The sequence below is a fragment of the Penaeus monodon genome, chromosome 37, assembly GCF_015228065.2.
Source record: "Penaeus monodon isolate SGIC_2016 chromosome 37, NSTDA_Pmon_1, whole genome shotgun sequence".
Lineage (NCBI taxonomy): Eukaryota > Metazoa > Arthropoda > Malacostraca > Decapoda > Penaeidae > Penaeus > Penaeus monodon.
This window is the reverse complement of record NC_051422.1, coordinates 5687798-5695297: the sequence shown is the minus strand read 5'-3', so window position 1 is coordinate 5695297 and position 7500 is coordinate 5687798. Positions and strand designations below refer to the sequence as shown.

Sequence of the window (7500 nt, the reverse complement as noted above, 5' to 3'; positions counted from 1 at the left end):
ACACCCACCACCCCCCCACACACACACCACACACAAACACATACACATCCACTCCTAATGCTTCGATATCATTCCTGTATATATTTATATCTGTTACATCTGCATGTCTATATCTATACATATTCAATAATCATCTATTCTCCTACTGCAAATGTTAGAATAATAAACGTAATCTACATACATATTCTCACATACATACACAAACGCACGTGTACTTGTATATATATATATAAACACATAAATATATATACACATACATATATTATATCTACACACAGAAACACACTCACACACAAACACAGACACACACACACACACTAACACACACACACACACACACACACACACACACAACAACAACGCATATCTATATAATATATATTATATATATATATAGCTCTATATCTATTAAGATATATATATTTATATATATATATGTAAAGTAAATTAAAATTAAAAAATACCTTATATCTCATTATATATCTCTCTCGTATAATATCTCTATATATTATCTAATATCTATATTATATATCTATCTTATTTATATATATATCTATATATATCTATATATATATATCATATATATATATATATCTCTATATATATTATATACATATATATATATATAATTTATATATCTCCTCTACTCTATCTCTATTCTATCTATAACTTTTATATATTGCGTCTATATTTTTCATGCTATCTCTACTATCTCTTCTTTATATATATACTCTATACTTATCTATCTCTCTATCTCTCTCTCTCTCTCTCGCTCTCCTCTTACTCTTTCTCTCTCTCTATGTGCCCTATCTATATATATCTCTACTCTCATATTCATCTCTCATATCTCTCTACTATATCTCATCTCTCTATCTCATCTCTATATCTTCTATACTCACTATATACTATCTGTATGTTTATCTTCTATCGATCTATCTGTATCTATCTATATATATATATATCTCTTCTATTCTATCTCTCTATCTCTATCTCTATCTCTTCTCTCTCTATCTCTCTCCATTCCTATCTCGATCCTATATCTCTTCTCTATCTTCCTATATATATTCTCTGTCTCTCTCTCTCTCTATAGATATCCTCTCTACTCTCATCCTACTATCTCCCTCTCTCTCTCGCTCTACTCTCTCTCTACTCTCTCTCTCTATCTCTCTTCTCTCTATATACTTATACCATACTCTATCCCATCCCTATCACTCTCTCTATCTCTCTCTCCTCTGCTCTCTCTCATCTCTCATCTCTCTATCCTATCTATCTGCTCTCTGCCTACTCGATCTATACATATATATATAATCTGTATACTCTCTCTCAACTCTCCTCTATCTACTCTCTCCTCTCTCTATCCTCTAGCTGTATATATATATCTATATACACCATACCCACTAATCTCTATCTATCTATATCTATCTATTATATATACACTCTATAACTACTATATCATCGAGCTACTATCTATCGCTCTCTCCTACTATTTCTCTCTATCTCTCCCGCGCGCGAAGAGAGAGCAGCGCATGATCTGTCTCTATACTATTCTCTCTATATCTCTATATATCTCTCCTAGTATCTCTCTCTTTTATATCTTCTCTCCTATCTCTTTTATATCTCTCTCTATCTATTCTCTATCTCTATTTACTCTCTTATCTATGTCTCTCATCTCTCGCTATCTCCTATCTCGATCTCTCTCTCTATATCCCTCTCTATCACCTCTCCTCTATCTCTCCTACATTATCCTCTACGCTATATCTATATACTCTATCTCATCTCCTCTCTCTATCTCTCTCTCTCTATATCTGTCTCAACCCCAAATTTTTTAAAACCCAAAGCTTTAAAAAAAAATAAAACAAACACAAAAAAAAACAAAACCAAAATTAAAAATTTTTATTAAAATACAAATAATAATAAATAGCCCCAAAAAATTTTTAAATTTTGGGGGAAGGGGAGGAGGAAAAAGATGGGATAAAAAATTTTTATATTATATAAATTTTTAACTTTGTTTTAATTTCTTTTTTTTTAATTTTTATTATTTCTTTTTTTCTTTTTTTTTTTTTTATTTTTATTTTTTTTCCCTTCTTTTTTTTTTAAATTTTTTTTTTTTTTTTTATTTTTTCCCTTTTTTTTTATATTGTTTTCTTTTTTTTTTATATTTTTTTTTTTTCCTTTTTTTTTTTTTGTCCCTTGCTTTTATCTTCCTTTCCCCTTTTTCCCTATCCCCGTTTTTCGTTTCTCCCTTTTCTCCTCCTCCCCCCCGGCCCCTGTTTGTGTTTTTTTTTTTTTTTTTTTTTTTTTTTTTTTTTTTTTTTTTTACAACTTTTTTATTTTTTTTTAATTTTTTTACACACCAAACACACATACACACAAACACACACCAAACACACACACACACACCACCAGCGCGCCACACACCACACCACACCACACACACACCCCCCACACACAAACCCCCCCACCCACACACACACACACACACACACACACACCACCACACACAGACCGAAGGAGAGAGACCTGAAGAGAGAGAATGAAGAGAAGAGGGAAGACCGGGGAGAGAGAGAGAGACCGAGAAGGACCGGGGGAAAGGAATGATAGAGAAAGAGAGAGAGAGAGAGAGAGAGAGAGAGAAAAGAGAGGAGAGAGAGAGAAGAGAGAGAAAAGGGGAGAGAGGAGAATGATTTGAGGAGAGAGAGAGAGAGGAGAGAGGAGAGAGAGGGGAAGAGAGGAGGGGGGAGGGAAGAGAGAGGAGGAGGAGAAAAAGAATGAGAGAGAGAATAAGAGAGGGAAAAGGGGACCGGGGGGGAGGACGAGACCAGAGAGAGAGAATGATGAGAAGGAGAGGAGAGAGAAGGAAAGGGGAGGAGAGAGGAGAGAGAGGAGAGAGAGAGAGGAGAGAGAGAGAAGGAGAGGAGGAGAGAGAGAGAGAGAAAGATGGGGAAGAATGAAAGAAAGGAAACTAAATTCTCCTCCCCAAAAGTCTATGTATCTTCTTACTTACTCTATCAAGATTTTTTCTTTTTTCCGTTTTTCTCGTCTTTCTGTGTTTTTTTTTTGTTCTTGCACTCCCCTCTCGCCTTCCTGGTTTAAACTGTTATTTCTCTCTCCTGGTCGTTCCTCATCTCTTCCCCTCGATCGCTATCTATCTTTCCGTATTTTGCCCCACTTAAACTCCCCCTTCCTTTCCCCGTGTCTTTTTCTCTCTATTTTTTCGCACTTTTCTGTTTGTCTTTTTATCCTTTTTTTTTCCCTCCGCCTCTCTCCCTGTCGGGTTTTCTTACATTTTACTTTTTATCTTCCATTTTCGTCGTGTTTTTCTGATATCTTCTTTTTTTATTTTTTTTTTATTTTTTTTCATTTTTTTTTTTTTTACCCCTTTTCATTTTTTTATTTCGCTTTCCTCTCATCCTCATTTTCACCTCGATTCCCTTTGTCTTACCCCCCTTTCCCCCTTGTTTTTTTCCCCTTTCTTGGGTTTTTCTGACCCTGCATCATTTTCCTTTGTCTTTTGTCTATTTGACGTTTCTCTCTTTCTCTCTCTAATATATATTTTAAATATTATATATTATATATATTTAATATATAATAAAAATATATAAATTTTATATATATATATAATATAATATAATATAATATATATATATAATGTAACTTTATATAATATATGTATATATATTATATATTATATATTATATTTATATATTATAATAATATATAATATATATATATACAGACACACAGACACACACACACAACACACACAAAAAAATTGTATATAATATAATATTATATATATTATATATAAAATTATAAAAATATATATTTATAATATAATATTTTATATATATATATAATATATTATTAAGCCCCCAAAATTTACCCAATCGACTTCAACGCTGTAAAACCCAATCCCTCAGCTTTGCAATATGTGGATTTTGGGGTTTTCGACCCCTTTATCCGAAGTCAAAACTTTTACATGTGTTTGGAAAACTTCAACTTCTACGTTTTTTTTTTTTCGAAGCGCATATGAGCACGAGTAGGGGGTGTTTGGGAACCCCCAATTTCACTTTTGTATTCGAAACTCCAATCATAATCTCCCCGGCCGACCGATCTTGCCTTTTACATTTTAACTTATTTAACTACTCCCCCCTCATGTTCATTATTTTTTTTGTAACTCTTCCATTAGAAAAAAAAAATCTATTACCGTTACTTTACAAAGGCAGACGTTAAGTCGAATTTAAAGGGCAAAATGTCGTATTTCACGTTGACTTTTTTCCCAAAAGGCGGTATAAGTTGTGCGTCTTTTTCACAAACTGTGGGAACGATTGGCAAAAAATGTTAAAAGGGTTGGAAAAGATAGGGAGGGAATGAGAGGGAGAGAAAAAGGAAGAGGGGGGAGAGAGAGGAGGGGAGAGAGGGGGGGAGAGGGAGAGAGAGAGGAGGGGAGAGAGGGGGGAAAGGAAGAGAGAGAGAGAGAAAGAGAGTGGGGTGAATGAGGTGTGTGTGTGTGTGTTGAAAGAGAGAGAGAGAGAGAGGGGAAGGGGGGAAAGAGAGAGAGAGAGAAAAGAAAAGAGAGAGGGGAAGAGAGGAGAGAGAGAGGGAGGAAAAGAGAAAGAGAGGGGGTTTAAGTGGAGGGAAAATGTTGGTGGTGTTGTGTTGTGTAAAAAGGAGAGAGAGAAGGAGAGAGAGAGAGAGAGAGAGAGAGAAGAGAGAGAGAGAGAGAGGAGAGAAAGAGAGAGAGAGAGAGAGAGAGAAAGGGAAAAGAAAAAGGAAAAGGTTGATAAAAAGATCATGGACACCACATATACATAATATTTTATCTTTTTACTATCTATTTATTTAGACCACCACACACACACACACACACACACACACACACACACACACATATAATAATATAATATATAATATAATTTATATAATATTATATTTTAAATTAAAATATTTTATAATATATTTATATTAATATATATATATAAAATAAAAAATAATTAAAATAATAATAATAATATAATATTTAAAAAGACCCCAAAATAGTCGATCGGGAAAAAAGACCGAAAATAAGAAGATAGATGCGTAGATAGATGAGATAGAGGGAGGAGTATAATTAGAAAAGAAAATAGCAAAAAATATCGAAATATACATCAAAGTATATAAAAAAGAAAGGAAAAGGTCAAAGGAACAGAGCTGGAAAGAAAAAGCGTGTTTTCATTTGAAATTTAATTTCCCTTAGATTAAAAAGTCATAAGGACTATTATGGGGATACAAAATATATATTTAATTTTATATTATATTATATAATATTTTATATATTTATTTATTTTTTATTTATTTTATTTATTTCATATTACAACACACACTCACACTTACATTCACTTACCCCAATACTCACTCACACACAAACACACACAAACACACACACATAAAACACACACCCACACACAACACACACACACACCACACCCCCCCACACACACAAAACACACACACACCCACACACACACACAACACACCAACCAAAACACACCGCATGCCACCCCCTCACCCAAAGTAATATGTCTGTTAAGTGTTGGACTTTAATCACCAAGTGAAAATCTAACACTGGACTTTTAAACTTTTAAGAATAACAAAAGTTTCTCCGGATGAAATTAAACCCCAGCTATCTTTCCCTTTGCCATTTTGTATTTGGAAAATTTCAGATCACAAGCAAATTTGTGCAATGCGACGAGTGTATTGATGAAAACATTAAAAAAAGAGAAAAAAAAAAAAAAAAAAAATTAAAACAAAAGAAAATTTTAATTTAAACAAATTTGGATTTAAATTTTTTTTTTTTTTTTTTTTTTTTTTTTTTTTTGCTATTTTCATATTTTTAGAGTTACTCTCCCATTTTTATTTACTTTTTGGTCAAGAAAAAAAAGAAAGAGAAAGGAAATGAAAAAAAAAAAACATCTCTCTCTCTCTCTAAAAAAAAAAAACTCTCTCTCTACTGCAAACATTTTGAGGAAAAGGGAAAAAAAAAAAAAAAAGAAAGAAAAAGGAAAAAAGAAAGAAAAAGAAGGAAAATACACACTTTCAATCTCACTATTTGCTAGGATCTTTGGAAAAAATAAAAATAAAAAAAAAAGAAAAACAAAAACCCACACGCACAAACACACCAAAAACACACACACACACAACACGCACCAACACACACACACGCCCCCCCTCCCCCAACCTACAACTCTTGGAGGAAAACCCATTCGCTTGGCTGCCCCCTTAAACCGTTCATAGTTTAATGGGGAAAGTATGGATTGCACGAGCGCCGAATGGGAGCGGGGTGGACGCGAGCCAATGATCCGTGATTGCTTAATGGCCCCGCGTGATATTGGGTTATGCTGTTGCTATGCTTCACCTGACCTCTGTCTGGCGAGGGTGGGCGGCTCAAGGTGTTTTGGGGTGGGTGTTGGCGGCTAAATTAAATATATATATATATATATATATATATATATATATATATATATATATATAATATATATACATATACTATATATATATATATATATATATATATATATATATATATAATATTATATATATATATATATATATATATATATATGTGTTGTGTGGTGTGTGTGTGTGTGTGTGTGTGTGTGTGTGTGTGTGGTTGTGTGTGTGTGTGTGGTGTGTGTATACGTATACATGTATATATATATATACATATATATATATATATATATATATATATATATAATATATATATATATATATATATATATATATGTATATATATATATATATATATATATATATATATATATATATATATATATATATATGTATATGTGTGTGTGTGTGTGTGTGTGTGTGTGTGTGTGTGTGTGTGGTGTGTGTGTGTGTGTATGTGTGTGTGTGTGGTGTGTGTGTGTGTGTGTGTGTGTGTGTGTGTGTGTGTGTGTGTGTGTGTGTGTGTGTGTGTGTGTGTGTGTGTGTGTGTGTGTATGTGTGTATGTGTGTGTATGCATGTAAATACATTCCCATTCATATAAACAGATTGACTTTACTACAACAGAAAGCTACACGACAATGCTCTAACAATTTATTTGTTTTATATATATATATATATATATATATATATATAATATATATATATAATATATATATATATATAATACACACACACACACACACACACACACACACACACAACACACCACACACACCCACACACACACACACACACACACACATGAGCACACCCCAACCCATTAATAACATAATTACAAAATTAGGCTGAGGCTACCATGGCAGAGACGCTCCTATAAATAATATGGAGCTTTTAGCATTCTGTCTAACGCCTGTCCATTGAGTCTCACCCTCGCTCTGCTCGCTGGCTGGGGGGGGGGGCTGGTCATAGGGACAAGCGACCAAGGCTTATGTAACGATAAGTGGCGTGGATAGCTACGCCCTGGTATATTGTTTTCTTGTGATCTGGGTTTTATTTTTGATTTCCATAAT

The 7500-nt window shown here is 33.3% G+C and overlaps 1 protein-coding gene across 1 annotated transcript in view; it reads right to left on the bottom strand.

Annotated features, from left to right (window-relative positions):
• Positions 1-7500, bottom strand: part of LOC119596289 — a 31253-nt gene that overhangs the window by 23147 nt on the left and 606 nt on the right. The gene's annotated exons all lie outside the window — the stretch shown is intronic.